Here is an 18646-nt window from a genome sequence, read left to right as displayed (position 1 = left end):
GGCAGAGAGAGGAAGGGAAGCAGGCTCCCCGCTGAGCAGAGAGCCTGATACGGGGCTCAATCCCAGGACCCTGGGATCACGACCCTGCGGGGCTCAATCCCAGGACCCTGGGATCATGACCCGAGCCGAAGGCAGAGGCTTTAACCCACTGAGCCACCCAGGCGCCCCCAGATCCTCTTTTTAAAAAGGTAAGTCCATCTACAAAATTTACTTCTGGCCTGACATTATCTGTATTGCTCACCTAGACTGGCTCCGATGTGCCAGCATAGGATAGATCATTGTCAGGAACCAGAACCACACATCAAGCCTCCCTTTTCAGCCCTAAACTCATACCATATAGCTCTCTCAGTCATAAAGTGGTGTGTATGTAAAAGGTATCAACATTGTTAATTGCTTCACCCAAGGACTCTCCACTCCTGCCATGTACACACACACACACACACACACACACACACACACACACACACACAAAACACATACACACAAATCAGCTGCCTCTGGAAGACTCACAGCTTCAAGTTTTCTGGGGGGAGGGTCATCTGTCCTTTAATTTTCAAACAGAACTACTAGGGCCCCTACCTTACTTTCTATGGAAAATTCACCACCTACATTCTTCCTCTTCTCCCTGCCCTCTACAGTGTTTCTGAGCATTCCCATAGACCTTAAACTGTCCCTTGCTCATCCCATCTTTTGATCCAGTTTCCTGCTTTTCTGGAGTCTTCCATCTCCACTTTGTATCCCTCTTTCTGTGCCTGCTCTCTTTTGCACATCACCAGCCCCTTGGGAATCCACCCTGGTCCTTCCTTCCACACAAAGTACTATTGACCTAGGGCAGGTCTGTATAACCAAACATCACACAACATTTGAAGCAATGGAATGGGGACTACAATAATTTAAGACATCTTAAAGTTGAGAAATAAGATATTTTGCTCTAGCTTGTTTCTTCCCTTGGGCACTGGCTTCCTGCCAATTGAGGGGTGTCTGGTTCTCTGTGGCTCTCCTTCATCTGTCTCCCTTCTCCTAGTTCCCTTGGCTCTCACATACACTATCCACTCCTGAGTGGCCCCTAGAAATTCAAAATTCCCTTAGATTTACAAGGTTTATTAAGCACAGCAATCCTACAATCTCCCATCTACCCTCCTCTCCTTTGAGATGATGCTCTGGGAGGGGTGGCACTCAAGTTTCACTCTCAAAGAAGCTAGGTAGATCACTAATGCTTCACCTCCTTTGATGTAAAATAAAACACTCCCCATCCTGAAAAAGTGGTTACATTCGATTTTCTGCTGTTTAAAATGATAATTTTTCTTCTGACCATGAGAGGAAGGAAGGAAGGAAGGAAGGAAGGAAGGAAGGAAGGAAGGAAGGAAGGAAGGGGGAGGGAGAAATGGAAGGAAGGAAGGGAAGAAGGAAGGAAGGAAAGAAGGAAGGGAGGAAGGGAGAAAAAGAGGAAGGGAGGAAGGAAAGGTAGAGGAATTTGTTTCACAATTAATGCAGCATCCTTCCATTCTCTGCACATTAAGATTAATATTTAGGGAGTTCCCAGAAAGAGAAGCATTGAAAAATTTCTGTAGTCCAATGAACCAGTTCTAGATAAGCCTGAGCATAGCTACATGTTTCTGATGATACGAATATGCATTTCTGGGTAGGGGTTTTTTTCACCTTTATCAGTGCTGTTACACATTATTTTCTTAAAATTACAAAAAAAAAAAAACCACTGAGTCCCAATAATATTAGTAACTAAAGACAGCAGAGTAGGAGGAATTGGTACCAAGAAGCTGTAATTTGCAACTGGGTGCTGTCCTTAGATTGCCGTAAGTGTGCTGGGGGAGGTATATTTGTCTTTGCATTGTGATCTGAACCTAGAACCAGAAAAGGATAAAATTAGGAAGTGTTTCCCTCTTTGTAAAATGGAGGATTTCCAGATCCTGCCACCTCATCCCCACTGCCCAAGCCCAGAAAACAGAGAAACCCTTACACAGAATTTTCAGGAACATTTCACAGTCTATCCTTTGGGAATGGTCTCAATGAATGCCACTGCAACAAGCCAAACAATGAAAGTATGTAGGAAAAATAGAACAAAGACAAGATTCTACTTGACTTGAAATTTTTCTGTAGTGTCAGGTCACCCAGAATGGGGACAATATTTTGAGGTGTGTGTATATTTTGAAGACCTCTTGATTCAAACTCAGGATTACTAAATTGTGGAGATGACACCAAGGATGGGGCAGATTTGGAGCTTAAGGACTCTTTTTCTTTCTTCCTCACTCAAAGAGGGATAATAAATTTAGCTAACCTGTATCTGCCTACTATTGTCAAGCTCTGTGCTGTCTATTTGTAACCTATCCTCTACAATGAACCCATGAGATAAGTACTATTAGGTCTTATTATTATCTCCATTAAATTGAAAACAACTGGACAAATAACCCAGCAAGTTTTAAAACAATCTAAATCTAAACAACAATTGTAGATGGAGTGAGTCATCCAAGGAAAACCCGACAGAGGGAGGCTGAAGTAGGAAAGGGACTGCAAGAAGAAAGAACATTTGTGAGTACCTACTCCTCATTGGGCCATAGGACATGTTTTCTCTATTTGCTCTACAAGAGCACAAAGGGCTATTATTATCCACATTTTACAAATAAACTGACTGCAGAGATCAACCATCTTATCCATGACCTCAGAACTAGTTGGTAGGATTTGAAACCAACATCTGTCTAATTCCATTGTACTAAATATCTGAGAACACAGCTGAAAACAGCCGTAATTCAACAGCTAGTTTTTCTAAGTCTTATTTCGGACAAAGACCCAAGATTTGCCTGATGAAAAGTCAGAGAATTATGCAGCTATTCTTAGAGGCAGACACCGGGTTTAAAACACACGGGTTCAGCATAACTATCGTATATCCCAGTAATGATCTTGCAGTTCAGAATAACCGGATTCCAATTTCCTCAACCACCAGAGAGCATGCTGAGTCTATTCTGCTGCTCTGGCTCCTGCCTCTATTGAACTAAATGGAACATTCCAAGGGCTCAGTGGGTGGGACCTCACTCTCTTCTCAATCATCCCCATGATAACAGCATAAAGTCACAGAGGTGAGAACAAAGCTAAGGGACCAGTCCCCCAACCAAATGACAACACAATATTCACATTTTGACTCCTAACCTTGATTTCTGGTCCCAAGATGATGCTTTCCATGGAGCTGTCCTGTTTCTCCTCCCCCACTCCCTTCTGATTTCACGATTACTATGAACTCCCAATCAGTATGTGGGCACCAGCACATAAGGTACAAATGCTGCTTTCCCAGGTGGCATTATAAAAAGCTGTGGGAGAAAAAACATCATAATTTTTCAACACAGGATTTAAAAAAATCATAGCTCTGAGATTTGGGGGGAAGGGATGTCTATATGTGTTCTTGTGTGTATCTATTTGCATGCATGTGTGTGTATGTGTGTTCTGGTCCCTTAAATTTCTGTTCTAACAGATCTCAGGATTCATTTAGCAGATGGTCTGCCAAGAGCCTGATAGAGTCTAACCTCCCACGTTAAATGTTTATGGAACTGTTGATCAGAGGTGGGAGCGGGGTAATGAGGAAAACTCAGAATATCCCAGGAAACAATCAAGACCTTTTTATCTAAAATATCAATCAGAACTATTTGTAGCATTTTATAGCTTACAAAATGCCTTCACACCCACCATTGCATTTGACCTTCTCGACCGCCCTTCAGTGTATACATTTATTTCAATTTTATACATAAGGCAAATGAGGCTCAGGAGGAAGGCTGGGTCCAAGGCCACAGTTACTAAGTGGGAAAGAGAGGGTCTCTCCATGTCATGATGCTCAACTTAAGTTTCATGTCCTTTTCCATCAAACCACACTGCCTAATCCTATCCTCTCAAGAGGCACAATGTGAATAACGAAATGGGCACACAGTCATTCTAGATAATTCCTCATCCTCCAAAGATTTCAATACCCATTTAAAAAATTAGAATCCGATGATGTTCTTCCCATGTAACATTTTTTACCCTCTTAAAATGATTCTTAAATACCAAGGACACCTATAATAGAACAAATCCATAGAGGCAGAACAGTACATGAGAACAGGCTCATTTGTCAAAGATTTTGGGAAGACCATCTCTCCTCAACCAGAGTACAGGAGGAAGTTAACTATTTGTGGATGAGAAGCTCCAAGACAACTCTTCTGCCAATGCATTAAACTTGACTCTGACACTTGCATATGATTAGTGATGATAAGGAGACAGATTGTGGATGTGTACCATGTTTTAAGTTTATAGCTATCTGTGAACTATAGTTGTATAATTCTTCTCAACCCATGTAACGAAAGAAGGGTGGAGACAGGAACTTCTGAATCAACCAGAGGGCCCAGGAAATGTAGTAACCATTCTGAGAAAGGAGAATCTGTAAAAGGATCATATGCTCAGTAGACCCAAATAGGAACCAGGTCTATCAAGATCCTACAAGAGGGTAGATTAGGTAGCAGTCTCAAGAGAAGGGCTCCTTCAAAGACTCTGGGGGACCCTACAAATCCCAATGCTAATGAGGCCTAATGAGATAATAGTAAACTGAAAATCCAGTTATCAGGACTTCATAGATATGGTACTGGGCAGGGGAAGATGTTGAGGAGAAGTCATATGTGCAGAAAGGGCTGAGGAAAGAAGGAATCACTGTGATTGGATGATAAAGACAAGAGTTCCTGCTATGTTGTTGAGTCATGAATAGGCTACAGTTATATTAGTACCCAGGAGAACATACACTACACTCTCTGGAAAGAATAATGAGCCAGTAATTCCTTTTTTAAAAAAAATTTTTTAAAGGTATAGGTGATAACACAAAAGATCAGATTGTCAAATCAGACTAACATGAAATCAGAGATATTACACAGTTATCAAGATTTTCTAATAATTTCAAAGTATAGATAATCACACGGCACAGACAAAGCAAGGAGAGACTTGGAGACTTCTGACACTGAATCCCCAAGTCCTTTCTTGCCACATTAGGTCACACTCCAGGCTCACATTAACCTATGACTCTCTAAGCAATGTGTGCAATTGACATCACTTACGTGATAGGTCATCCTGTGTTCAGTTAGTAACCTAACTTACCTGCCATTTTCCAAGGGGCCATGACCTAAAACTCCATAGATTCAGGTTTGTTTAGGATAAGACTTCTAGAATCATAACAACATTCTATAGACAAGGACTAAGCTTATTTTCCAAGGAGTCTGCCATTAGCATGTTTACTAGGAGATCTGACCAGGTCTCTTGCCTTCTTTCTTTTCCAGGAGTAGAGCTCCAATAAAGAGAGAGATTGACTTATTTCACTCAAGCAGAGAGACTCAGTTATCATATGGTTTCATTTACTTGTGGAGCATAAAGAATAACACGAAGACATTGGGAGAAGGAGAGGAGAAATGAGTTGGGGGACAGCAGAGGGGGAGACAAACCATGAGAGACTGTGGACTTTGAGAAACAAACTGAGGGTTTTGGAAGGGTGGGGGTGGGGGGTTGAGTGAGCCTGGTGGTGGTTATTAAGAAGGGCACATATTACATGGAGCACTGGGTGTGGTGCATAAACAATGAATTTTGGAACACTGAAAAAAAATTAAATTTTTTAAAAAGATACAAGAACAACAAAGTATCTCAAATAAAGGAACAAAATAAAACTTTAAATATTCATTAAAAAGAGAGAGAGAGATTGAATTGTGGGCCTTTCCTACTAACCCTTCCCTTCCTAGCATGACTACACATGAGATAGTGTGAATAATGCTGCATGTTGCTCTTGACTTAGTTCTAATGATTTAGTATGTTTAAAACATTGCCCTGTTTGTCTCCAGATTCTGGCCACTGTTAGAATTAGAGGTAGATGATCAGCTAGAGGACAGATGATTCATTATTTTAATTGTTATTTTTAGTCAGTAGCCATACTTTTTATTTGCTTTTATGTCCTTTTCACTATACAGAGCATGTCCACTTGCAGTATTCTAACTGGTAATGCTACATAATCCTAGAAGTCAGGCAATAAAGATGTTGGTTTAGAAATAAGGAACCCAAGGATCAGTTTCAATTAATAAGTGGGACTGGGACTCAATCCTAGGTGTGTTTAGCCTCCAAGTCCCTGATCTGCCCATTGCACAACATGATAGGTGCTTTGAAGGGCTGACTGATGGTTTGACTAAGATGCAGAGAAAATCAAGTCTCCATGCTCCATACTCTTAACCTCAGAGCACAGAGACTGTTATTTTCCTCTCCACCTCTTAACTTCAGAGCATTTTCCCCCAAACTCTCCTTGCACAAAACTTTCCTAACTCTGCCATGTTTTTGGTAAGGGCTAAGAGTGCTGTGATGGAGGATTGCACCGGCACCATGAATCGCTTTCAAGGAACACACTCATGGAGACAGATGGATGGGCTCTCCCTGCAGTCCTTCTCTACCTCCTCACAGCACATTGGAAAGGGGGTTGGGTGCATTTTCCTTCTCAGGTCCCTCTCTCCATCCTCTTCAACAGGACATTGATGATTAGCTTCTGGCAGATAAATGAGCAAAGGGAAAATAAGAGGGATGGATGAGAAATTGTCTTCATAATCAATCTCTGCATTCAAAAGACAGGATACCACGCTGATACCAAACAGAAACAAAAGCATGAAGTACATTAGCCATGCTGTGCTCCTGGTCTAAAGTCAGGCCCGCCTGGCTCCCACCAAACACAGCTGCTTCACCCTACATCAACATCTTTCTGAACCCTCAGTTGCCAGCCTGTCCTAGTACCAAGCCAGGTCTGAATCAGGAGGTTATTTAAAGCTCTTGTTTAACATTCTTTGACCCAGTTTTGTCACCCTAGATTGTAAGGTAGCTCTGGCCTTAAACTCTGTTTAGGTTATAGAACTTCTCTTTTTTAAATCAAGTGACAACCTCATGCCCTAATCTGGTTGATTGTTTTTCTGCTCTTTTGCCTGCCTAGATCCCAGGCTCTGTAGGGGCCTCAACCATCTTACCCTTTCCAGGTAGGCAGGAACTAGAGTCCAGGTCCTATATTCATAACATCTGGACACATACAATCTCATGAAAGCATTCACTGAAGTGCTGACCACCTTGGCAGGATCATGCAGCCATCTATTCTTACATTGTGTTACACCTACCTATTGACGCATCTCGATTATTTCCTGTTGAAACCCATTTCTTATATCACCCATTATTATGAGATATAATATTGGGATGGATATTGGAATGGAAGTCTGATATTAGAATGAACTTTGGAATGAAACCCACTTCTTGTATCACCCATTAGTGTTTGTTACCATATTATCTAGATACCACGTTAGACACTTAGGCTGCACTTTATTTCCAGCTCCCACAGTTAGTTCTGTTCCCTACCTGTGAGTTCATCCCAGTAAGCAGGTAATCCTAGCACTGGTGTCATCCCAGTCAACATTACTACATTGTTCTCAACTGTATAAAGACACCTAACATAGAAGAAGGTCCTTTGCCATTAAGGTAATATTTGTCAAGCCTCAGGGAGCTGAGGAACTCTATTTTATTGGTTTGATTTTATGATACTCCCTTCTCCTAAAAAGGTTTTTCAAACTAATTTTATATTTATACTGATATACAATTTTTATATCTATTTTTATATATATAATATAATTTCATATATTTTATGTATTTATATAAAAATATTTATATTTTAAGATTATATTTAGGTACAATTTGACAATAATTCTGTGGCAACTCAGGGTGGAAAAAAATGAAGACATCTGGTGGTATGACAAAGTAAGAGAGAGCAGGACTCTGTCCTTGAAGTTACTTTTAAGTCAGGGTCAAAATATCATACCCCCAAGTACACTCTGACTTCTTTATCAGCCAGAAGGAGAAGAGAGAAATCATCATATCACCAAGACAAGTGTTCTGAGGGTGTGAGGGTGAAAGAGAACATGAGTCATTTGTAAGGTCTCTTGGCAGCGAGATGAAGGCCCATCGGAGGAGGCAGAAAGTAACGAAGGCTTTCTGGACACTGATTCGCTCTCTTCATCCTCCTCAGGAAAAGAGAGAAGAGGAGTAAACATTCAGATACAACAGTGGATTCTTTTTTAGATTCAATAATAGAAGAATTTTAAAGTAACACACAATATTGGAGAGAGGGTACTTTTTCCATCACTTGCATACATTGCTGATGGGGTACATTTTGGAACTTTCAGTCTTGGGAATAAATATACTCTCAATAGTATGGATCAAGAGCCTTTATAAGTTAAAAATCCCTAAATCAGTACTTCTAAGAATCTATCTAAAAGAATAATCAGAGATGTAGACAAAGGATGGTTATAAAAGCACTATTTATAATGAAGAAAAATAAAAATGGCTAAATAAAGACACACCCAAGTAATGAAATGTATGTAGCCATTATAATTCTATTCTAAAAATATTTAATGATGTGGGAAAAGCCAAATACAAATAGTTTAAATACTATAATCTTCTTTGTGCACAAGATTGTGTCTGGAAGTTTAGATCACAGATAATATAAAATTCTTCGTTACACCTTTCTGTATGTTCTGAATACAGAGAGTGTCTCAGATACTGGCAAAGCCAAGGAGCAAGGAGCAAGACCTGCCCTGTGGCTTTCTGTGTTTTGGACAGGGACATCCTTCCACGTGGACTCTAAAGGAGTCTGACTTCTTTCACAAGATTTCACATTGCACCATGCAGCTGGCTGTTGGAGGAAAAAGAGCAAATCTAATTGTTCTGGTAATTTCTCAGCCACCAGCACAGTTTGAAAAATGGGGCCTTCCTGTTCATAGCCTCGGCCTCACATCTGGTCAGTTTACAATGCTTATTTTTAGAAATACGATGGCTGAAGAAGTTCATGGAAGCAGAAAAGACTTGTTGGTAGACCCCATTCAGGCAGGTATGTAATGTTTGATAAACAAGAGACTGAATGACTAAACCAAGCAATCAGTCAATTTATCAGTGCTACTGGATTCTTACCATACACCTAAATTATTTAGGGCACCAGGATAAACCTCTCATCTGCCAGATTTCTCTCCTGTATCCCATTGAGGTCTCCAGTGACAGGTAGGAATTCACTAGCCATCAAGAACCTCAGGATCCTGACTTATTTCAAGTCTGTCCTCTGCCTTCTATACCAGTCCTTTTCAGACATGGATTCACATACTGACTGCTCTATTTAGCGGCTAAATTCCACCAGGGCAGGTGTTGAAAAATGTACTTTGGAAGGACACCTAAATGCCCTCTTTGTTCTTGCAAGGGACTACAAATGGCCCAGGTGTTGCCAAGAGGCCTTCAGGCATCATGACAAACAGCAAGGAGTATTACAGAAAATTTGGAAGGTGAAAGGCAAGGTTTACATTGATCAAAGGTGAGGTCAAGTTCATGATTATGGAAACAAGTGATCAGAGGATGAAGGTCAGAAACTAAAGATCAGGAAAAGGCAAATTGTTAAGAGGCAGAGGTGGGGAGAAACTCCACAGCCACACACACAATTGTTTTGTTTTGTTTAAATATTTAGCCAAATTGCCCTGGTATAAAGGGCAAGAAGCAAAGTAGACAGTAAACAATAGGGGAGGAAGAGCTGATCAGATACTAATAACTCTCTGCTTTATATAGCTCCACAGTATTATGAAGTTCACCATCAATTATTCTCACTGGCCAGGCAAAGCCTGGACATTAGGAATCAGCTATGGAGAAGTGAGCAAATATGCAGATGGAAACCCTAAGAGAAAGCCCAATTTTATTCCTTACACACATGATCCCTTATCTATATGCAGCGTCTGATTCTCAGTCAGCACTCAGGAGAGGCATGCTGGGGAGTGTGTGTGTGTGTGTGTGTGTGTGTAAAATTATGATGCTAACTGGGACCTCAGAAGAACCGCCCACATGATTTCATCTTTGAACAAGTGTACACAAGGATGGAGTTTGGGTGGGATACACTTGACTTGGAGCTACAGAATTATTAACACTTCAGGCAGCTGTGGAGATGAGATACACTCTCCCCAATTCTCTTATGAACTGTATTCCTTCTAGCTCCCCCTCCACCAAACACCCTCTATTTCCTGATTCCCAAGAGCAAGGATTGGTTGTGTCCACCTCATCTTTGGAGCCAAGGCCATGTGGCAAGCCTATGGATCCACTAATACTTAGTAGCAACTAATATTTACCTTGTAGAACCGTTTTAAGAATTTAAACAAATGTGTAAACGTACCTAGCATATGTTGGGCATACAGAAATTCAAAATGTTGTTTTGATTTCCCTTTTCTTCCTTCTATAGTCAGCCAATCTAATTTTAAGTCTTTGTATTTTCCTAGTTCCCATACAGAAACTCAAAATGTTGTTTTGATTTCCCTTTTCTTCCTTCTGAGTCAGCCAATTTAATTTTAAGTCTTTGTATTTTCCTAGTTCCCAGCTATTTAGTGATGTTAGTAATTTCCTATGTCTCCCATACCACTCTCTGGGTGAAACTGCTCTTCCAAAACCCCATGATGCCTCCCTCCCCATTTTCATAGGTGTTCAAAACATGATAGGTACAAGTTCCTTTTATGGGCAAGGAAATGTAGACACAGAGAGATTAAGTGAAGTTTACCACACAGTCAAAAAGTGGTAGAGCTGGGATCCAACTAAGACAAGACCTATTCTATTTTAATTGCATCATGGAAAAAATAATGTCTTGAATGGTGGTAATATTACAGAGAGAAAAACATCATCTACCCTGGCACAACAGAACCAAACCAAAATAACCAGAACCCCTAGTTAATGGATATTAAAACTTGTATCCAGGGATAGCTTCTGACAGGACGACTGCTGATTAATGGAGAGTCTCCAGGAGAAAGTTTTTGCCTGAAGCAGACGAAGAAAAAATATAATCACAAAGTGTGATATCTGAGTCCCAAATCCATGGCAAGTTGTTAAATTACACCTACTACAGCTTCTGGAATTCCAAAGTTTATAAAACACTCCTTTTTTTTTTTTTTCCAAGGCAAAGTAGTTTAGAGAAAGGATGAAATAAAAGAATATTATTCAATTTATCAGGTTTCAAATGTACTATTCTACCTATTATATTATGAATTCACACAAAGCTTTATAAACAATGCCTTTTCAATCATTGTCTCCCACTTGTTCCATCAACTCAATATGCCACAGATAAGTATCAATTCAATTTCTTTCTTTTTGAAATTTTTTTGAAACTTTTTGAGGTTGTTTCCTCAATTGGAGAAAACTGACACACTAATTTTGGACTATCTGTAATCTTCTCTAAGTGAGAAGTAAGCTGATCACTGTGGCTGGGGGAGAAAAAAAAAAAAACAGCCCCTGTGTTCCAGTAGACATTTAGATAGGTCCAGAGGAAGAAATGCTCAGTGTGCCAATGGCCTTTGAGTCGTATCCATTGGCCAAGTCTTCAGAGCTTCAGCAAAGATGATGCAAATGACAGCTGCTGGGACACAGCCACTTCTGTGGGCCCAGACCTGCTGTGACACAGATTGAATTTATAGGAAATTCAAGAAGACAAGAAAGGACCCCTGTCAATCAGAAGATAGACAGATATAGCAAGTGCCTAATATATCTGCTGATGTTCTAGACAGTAGAGTTCATTGCTAGCAAATAGAACATTACCCTAGCCAAGTGACTCAAGAGAAAATCCTGGCCATTATTATTTTTATCTATTCATAGTTTAATATTTGATCTTGAAGGAATCAGAAACCCATGCATTTTTATCATATTGAAGCAATGATTAAGAAGAAAGCCATAATAGACCTAAATAAAGAATATAGTTTGTGGTGGGGTGTGGGGATGACCACTCATTGAGGTCTTCTGGGTATTACATACAATATGAGAGGATTTACAGCAGAGTTTCTTAACCTCAGAACTATTTATTGATATTTGGGTCTGGATCTTTGTTGTAGGGAACTATCCCATACACTGTACCACGTTTTTAGCAGGATTCCTCACCCCAAACCAATGGATGCCAGTAACACTGCTCCCTTTTCCCAACTGAAACAGTAAAAATGTCTCTAGACATTGCCAAATTGCCACTGGTTGATAGTCACTATTTTAACAATAATAATAACTAATATTTACCTAGGGTGTACTACGTATCTAGCAGTGGTTTAAGCCCTTTTATTTTTTATAATTTTTAGAGCCAAATAATTATCCATACCCAGTACACAAAAATGTATAACTTAATAACTTACAAAATAAGGAATATCAAAAAAATAAAAAAGAACATCGTCATTTTTGGACCCACTCTTAATCTCTACCCACTCCTTGTCTGCCAAGGTAACCATTATCCTAAACTTCCCTGTTTTGCTGTATAGCTGTACTAACTAAACATGTACCTCTAAAGCTAAGTAGTCTGTCTTTCTCAGACATTTATTGGTGAATGTGAGTGCTATCAAAAAGAGAAGTGTAAATTAAGAGGGAAAAGATTTGGGTTCAGGAAACAGGAAAAGTAACAACAGAATCCCCAGTCTGGGAAGGGTAATCCCAGAATAGCAGCTGGCATTCAGGAGAGAAAATAATCAGTCCACATTGGAGCAAGTAAGGCAGCTTAAGGACAGATTTGTCAAGAAATTGAAATCAATATAATACCGGATGTATCTGAATATATGGGGAGGTGAACTGGACAGCTGGTAAAAATTGAGGGCTTACTTTAGGGAAAAGAATGTAGAAAACTACATAAGCAAACAAAGGACTATTTTACTGTGAAAAATAAAAAACAGTGTAAAATAGTTATTCTTGTATTGTACATGACTTCATTGTAAATTATGTGCTTTGTCAGTGTAAACCCTGAGTATTAATCTAACAGATTATGGTCTAACTATAGTAGGATAGGAGAGTGGGAAGTACAATGGTAGGAAAATGAGGTTTGAAAGGGAATTACATCCTCTCAAGTTAGGAAGTCAATAGATAATGCCTAACAGAGGAACCTTATTTAAAAATATGGTGGTAAATACCGAAAGAATCCACTAAAAGACCAGGGTGCCTAGGTGGCTCAGTCAGTTAAGCACCTGACTCTTGGTTTTAGCTCAGGTCATGATCTCGTGGGTTGTGAAATTGAACTCCATGTCGGGCTCCTTGCTCAGTAAGGAGTCTGCTTGAAGATTCTCTCCCTCTGCCCCTCCCCCCATGCACATGCACTGTCTCAAATAAATAAATCTTTAAAAAAATCCACTAAAAGAGATGAAAATGGTGATTCATTAGGAGAGGAGGAAAAAAAAAAACTGGAGCAAGGACTACTGTCTTTCATATCAAATCTTGTACCACAGTTTGACTCTTTAACTCCTTTACATGCAAACATTCAATGAAAATGAATGCTTTAAAAACAGATTTAGGGCGCCTGGGTGGCTCAGTGGGTTAAAGCCTCTGCCTTCGGCTCAGGTCATGATCTCAGGGTCCTGGGATTGAGTCCCGCATCGGGCTCTCTGCTCAGCAGGGAGCCTGCTTCCTCCTCTCTCTGCCTGCCTCTCTGCCTACTTGTGATCTCTCTCTGTCAAAGAAATAAATAAAACTTAAAAAAAAATTTAAAAAAAAAAAGATTTAAAGGGCACCTAGGTGTCTCAGTTAAGTGTCTGCCTTCAGCTCAGGTCATGATCCCAAGGTCCTGGGATTGAACCCCACAGGGGGCTCCCTGCTTGGCAGGAAGTTTGCTTCTCCCTCTCCCTCTCCCCCGGTTCCCTCTATCGCCGACTCTTTCTCTGTCAAATAAATAAATCTTAAAAAAAAAAACAAAACTATTTAAAAAGAGTTACTTATGGCCAGCTGTGTGGCTCAATCAGTTAAGTGACTGCCTTTGGCTCAGGTCATGATCCCTGAGTCCTGGGATCAAGTCCCATATCAGGCTCCTAGCTCCGCAGAAAGTCTGCTTCTCCCTCTGACCTCCTCCCCTGTCATGCTCTCTCTCACTCACTCTCTCTCTCAAATAAATGAATAAAATCTTTTTTTAAAAAGTTAAAAAAAAAAAAGAGTTACTTTTGATGGTGTTGATTCCATAAGCAGTGCTTGAAGCAAAATATCTAGGAAATAGGTTGATATGTCCATAAACTCAGATTTAACAGTGTTCCTGAATAACCATTTACAAGTAGTTAACAAGGTGGTTTAAGATACCCCTGCAATGAAATGGCAGTCAACTTATCTTGTTCCAAACGAATAAAGACCTTAAGAGGAGTGTCTTAAAAGATCTAGAAAACCAAAGTATAAGGAAATTAAAATGCTCAGGAAGAAAAGTCTTCTTTCCAGTGACATTTTCACTCACTTTCTATATTTTAATATAACTCTTGCCTTCTAGGTCAATCAGAGGGAGAATCATGAAGAACTTGGTAACTATTTCAATTACCTCAACCCTGAGAATCCCTGGCACCCCAAACCTCCAAATTCTTTATTTTCCCAAAATTCTTTATTTTCAGTGAACACTAAAAGTTTCCTAACAGAGGACACAGGATGCAACAGAAGGAGCACGGGCTTTTAGGTCAGACCTATTTTGGTCAGAATCCCAGTTCTGCTCTTAATAGATGCATGATCTTGGTATAATTACTTAATCTTTCTTAATCACAGTTTCAGTGTCTAAAAAATAAGGATAATAATTGCTACCTTGCTCAATGATTCTCAAGATCACAGAGCTCATTTTTTTAAAGCCTGTGGCTCATAGCTTATTCTCTAGTAACTTTAGCTAATGCTAAAATTATTACTGTTGTAATAATAATGACCATCATTAGGGCGCCTGGGTGGCTCAGTGGGTTAAAGCCTCTGCCTTCAGCTCTGGTCATGGTCCCAGGGTCCTGGGATTGAGCCCCACATCGGGCTCTCTGATCAGCAGGGAACCTGCTCCCCCCACCCCCTGCCTGCCTCTCTGCCTACTTGTGATCTCTGTCTGTCAAGTAAATAAATAAAATCTTTTTAAAAATAATGATAATAATAACCATCATTATTACTACTACTGTTGTCAACAGTATCATATCCAACCCCCTGCACAGTGACTTTACATAGCAGCAGCTGCTGCTTTTGTCTCCTTCTCCAAGGACTCTGACCTTGTTGAGGACACTGGTGTTATCTATGCCATTTCTGCCAATTGGAGTTAGGGTCAGTCTCACCACTGTCACCAGCAGCTTTATAAGGCTTCCTATAAGGTCATGCATTTTTTAGTTTTCCTAGTCCCCCATCTTAATGAACCTAAAACAACCATTCCTGAGGGTTGGGTGACACCAGTCATTTATATACTAAACATTCACTGAACTACTTTGAATCCAACATAGGAGAATTAGACCATTCAAAGAGGCTCTCTGGGGGAGCCTATGTGGCTCAGTTAAACGTCTGCCTTCAGCTCAGGTCATGATCCTGGAGTACTGGGATAGAGACTGCACTGGGCTTCCTGCTCAGCAGGGAGTTTGCTTCTCCCTCTGACCTTCCCCTTTCATGCTCTCACTCTCTCTCTTCTTCTCTCTCAAATAAATAAATAAAATCTTAAACAACAACAACAACAACAAAGAGGTTCTTTGTCACAGCACCCTCTTATTTCTAATCCTTCTTGTCTGCTTTCAGATGCTTGCCTCTCCCTGTCACAGCTGATCCTTTTTTCCTACTTTTTAACTTCAGGTTTGTGACTTTCCATCCAACTAGTGGAAAAACCCACTCTTTATATGGTGGGACCTGTTGGCTTGTCAGGAAGCCAGCCCCTATGCCCACCATGAAACCATCTCCCTTCAAGTTCTTCCCCAAGAATACTCCTTGGGTCCTACATTTTGTGGTTCTGTCAACCTCCATCCCTTTCCCAGTTGAGACAATCTCTTTCTTTCAGGGCCCTCAAGGAAATTCTCTCTCTTCTTTCTCCTTTCTCCTGAACCATTGAACATTATAACTTAAAGAAGTTTGGGCTTTCACAGAGATAGGTATATGGGTCATCATATAGGTCTCCAAAAACTTCAGTGCTCTACAGAACCCCACCTTACAAGGAATTACAAAGATCCTGGTTACTTTCTTGAAATGGAGATGGGAAAGACCAAAATAAAACTAATATTTCAATCACTTTGCCGAGTGTATTTTTGTTAACATCTATATGTATAAGTTCTCTTGGCATTTGAAGAAAATATGACCACTATTTCTAGGATGCGGTGTGAAATTTCCTTAAAGGCTTCTTTTGACAAACTGCAAATCTATCTTAAGATGAGATGGTGTGTGTCTTAGGTAGGCTTTTCCTAAGGTCTTCCAACAAGAAGATTCTGAGATGAGGATTTATAATGAAGTATTTTTAGGAAAAATCATCTGGGTTGTGGGGAACTGAGAATTGCAAAAAGTCAAATTTAACCTATAATTTAACATATTTTCTCTTAGCTCTTCAGTAAAGTATGGCATCCACACAATCTTGAGTGGTGTAGGTTGAACATAGTGTCATCAGCAAGGGGAAGGGGGAATAGGGAATATGTTATTTATTCCACATCCACTCTTCTGATGCACCCATAGTGAAAGATACTTTCCCCTTCAAGGGGACTATCCCAGGGGGTTCCACAAGGGACCATCTTCAAAGCAAGAGAGGACTCACATCAAATAGTGTTGGAAGAGCTGTTAGTCATGTGGAGGAATCCATACTTAAACACATTTTAAGTATTAAACACATGTTTAAGTATTTAAAGATACCTAAATACTGAACAGTAAATACAACTATAAAGCATTTCATGATTTGCTGCCAAATGGAATGATGATACTATGGCATCATCTCTATTATAGATATGACCATAACTCATTAAAAAATAATTCTCCCTAGAAATATAACCACTTTCTAGAAGAACCTCTAAAATGCATTTCTAATTAGAACTGTATACCTAGCTTCAGTCTGCCTTAAGTATCTTGATCAAGCTTAGGTCCCTCAATCATTGGAAATAGGTTAACATACTAAGGGAAGAGACAAGGGAGAGGCCAAAATAATAAAAACAAGAGTCAAAGTGATGTACTGGGAGACTAAAACCCACCAAAGCTCATATTTATTTTAAATAACCCTCAAAATTTTGAGAAAGGAGAAAAGCTATTTAGAATGGAATGCCTACCATTACATTTCCTACAGGGGTTTCCCGCTTGTAATTAAACCAATCTCTAAATTCTATAGTGCTCTGTCTTAGGTCCCTATGAATAAAGAAAAAGTCCAATCCATATTGCATGCTCCAAACTTCTATCAGATATTGAGTCCTGTTGGTCCTTGAAAAAGAAATTTTGACCAATATTTCTTAGCTGATTCAAATTATTAACTGCCTTGGCTTGGATATATTCTGAAAACACTACATTATTTAAAAAAAAAATGTTTTTAATCTAGTTCTAAGAAACAACCCCAATCCAATTTCTGGTCAACTGACTTATGAGAGCAGCCTCCTGAAATAATGAAACTTGAGAGCCTAAGAGTGGAAGTGAGGCAAACTCAGTTTCACTGCTGGATTTTGGATTTGTTCTCTCCTACAGAAGCTCTCAGCCAGCATTCTAACTTTCTGCTTCTAGCCATCCATAATCGCCTGTCAGGAACATCTCTGAAGACTGTGGGATGGGCCTGATGCCTGGCTAATTAACTCATGATACCAACATAGAACAAGGATGACTCCCCAGAGAAAAATATTTGTCTCTCCACTTACAGATACCCAGTGCTTGGTGTGTTGTAGATAATGTAAGAGAAAGTTGGATTCATGTAAGATAGAAAGGAAAGTAGGACAGAACAGAGAACTTTCCTAGTCTGTTAAATTTCCTTACTGAAGTTCCTTAAGTACAAATCCTTTACCTCTTTGGTTAGGTTTATTCCCAGGTATCTTATGGTTCTTGGTGCTTAGGTAAATGGAATCAATTCTCTAATTTCTCTTTCTATATTTTCATTATTAATGTATAAGAAAGCAACTGATTTCTGTACAGTGATTTTGTATCCTGCTGTATTACTGAATTGCTATCTGAGTTCTAGTTGTTTGGGGGTGGAGTCTTTTGGGTTTTCCATATAAAGTATTATGTCGTCTGTGAAGAGAGTTTGATTTCTTCACTGCCAATTTGAACACCTTTTATTTCTTTTTGTTGTCTGATTGCTGTTGCTAGGACTTCTAGTACTATGTTGAACAACAGTGGCGAGAGTGGACATCCTTGTCATGTTCCTGATCTCAGAGGGAAGGCTGTCAGCTTTTCCCCATTGAGAATGATATTCACTGTGGGTTTTTCATAGATAGATTTTATGAAGTTGAGGAATGTTCCCTCTATCCCTATACTTTGAAGCATTTTAATCAGGAACGGATGCGTATCTTGTCAAATGCTTTTTCTGCATCAATTGAAAGGACCATGTGGTCTTGTCTCTTCTCTTATTGATTTGTTCTATCACATTGATTGATTTGTGAATGTTGAACCACCCTTGCATCCCATGGATAAATCCCACCTGGTCATGGTGGATAATCTTTTTAATGTACTGTTGGATCCTATTATCTAGGATCTTGTTGAGAATCTTGGCATCCATACTCATCAAGGATATTGGTCTGAAATTCTCCTTTTTGATTGATCTTGACCCCCAAACCTTGACTGGTTTGGGGATCAAGATAATGCTGGCTTCATAGAAAGAGTCTGGAAGTTTTCCTTCTCTTTCTCTCTCTCTTTTTTTTTTTTTTTTTTTTTTTGAAACAGCTTC

The sequence above is a fragment of the Lontra canadensis genome, unplaced genomic scaffold (assembly GCF_010015895.1).
Source record: "Lontra canadensis isolate GAN:19392208 unplaced genomic scaffold, GSC_riverotter_1.0 scaffold38, whole genome shotgun sequence".
Taxonomy (NCBI): Eukaryota; Metazoa; Chordata; class Mammalia; order Carnivora; family Mustelidae; genus Lontra; species Lontra canadensis.
Note: the sequence above shows the minus strand (reverse complement) of the source record.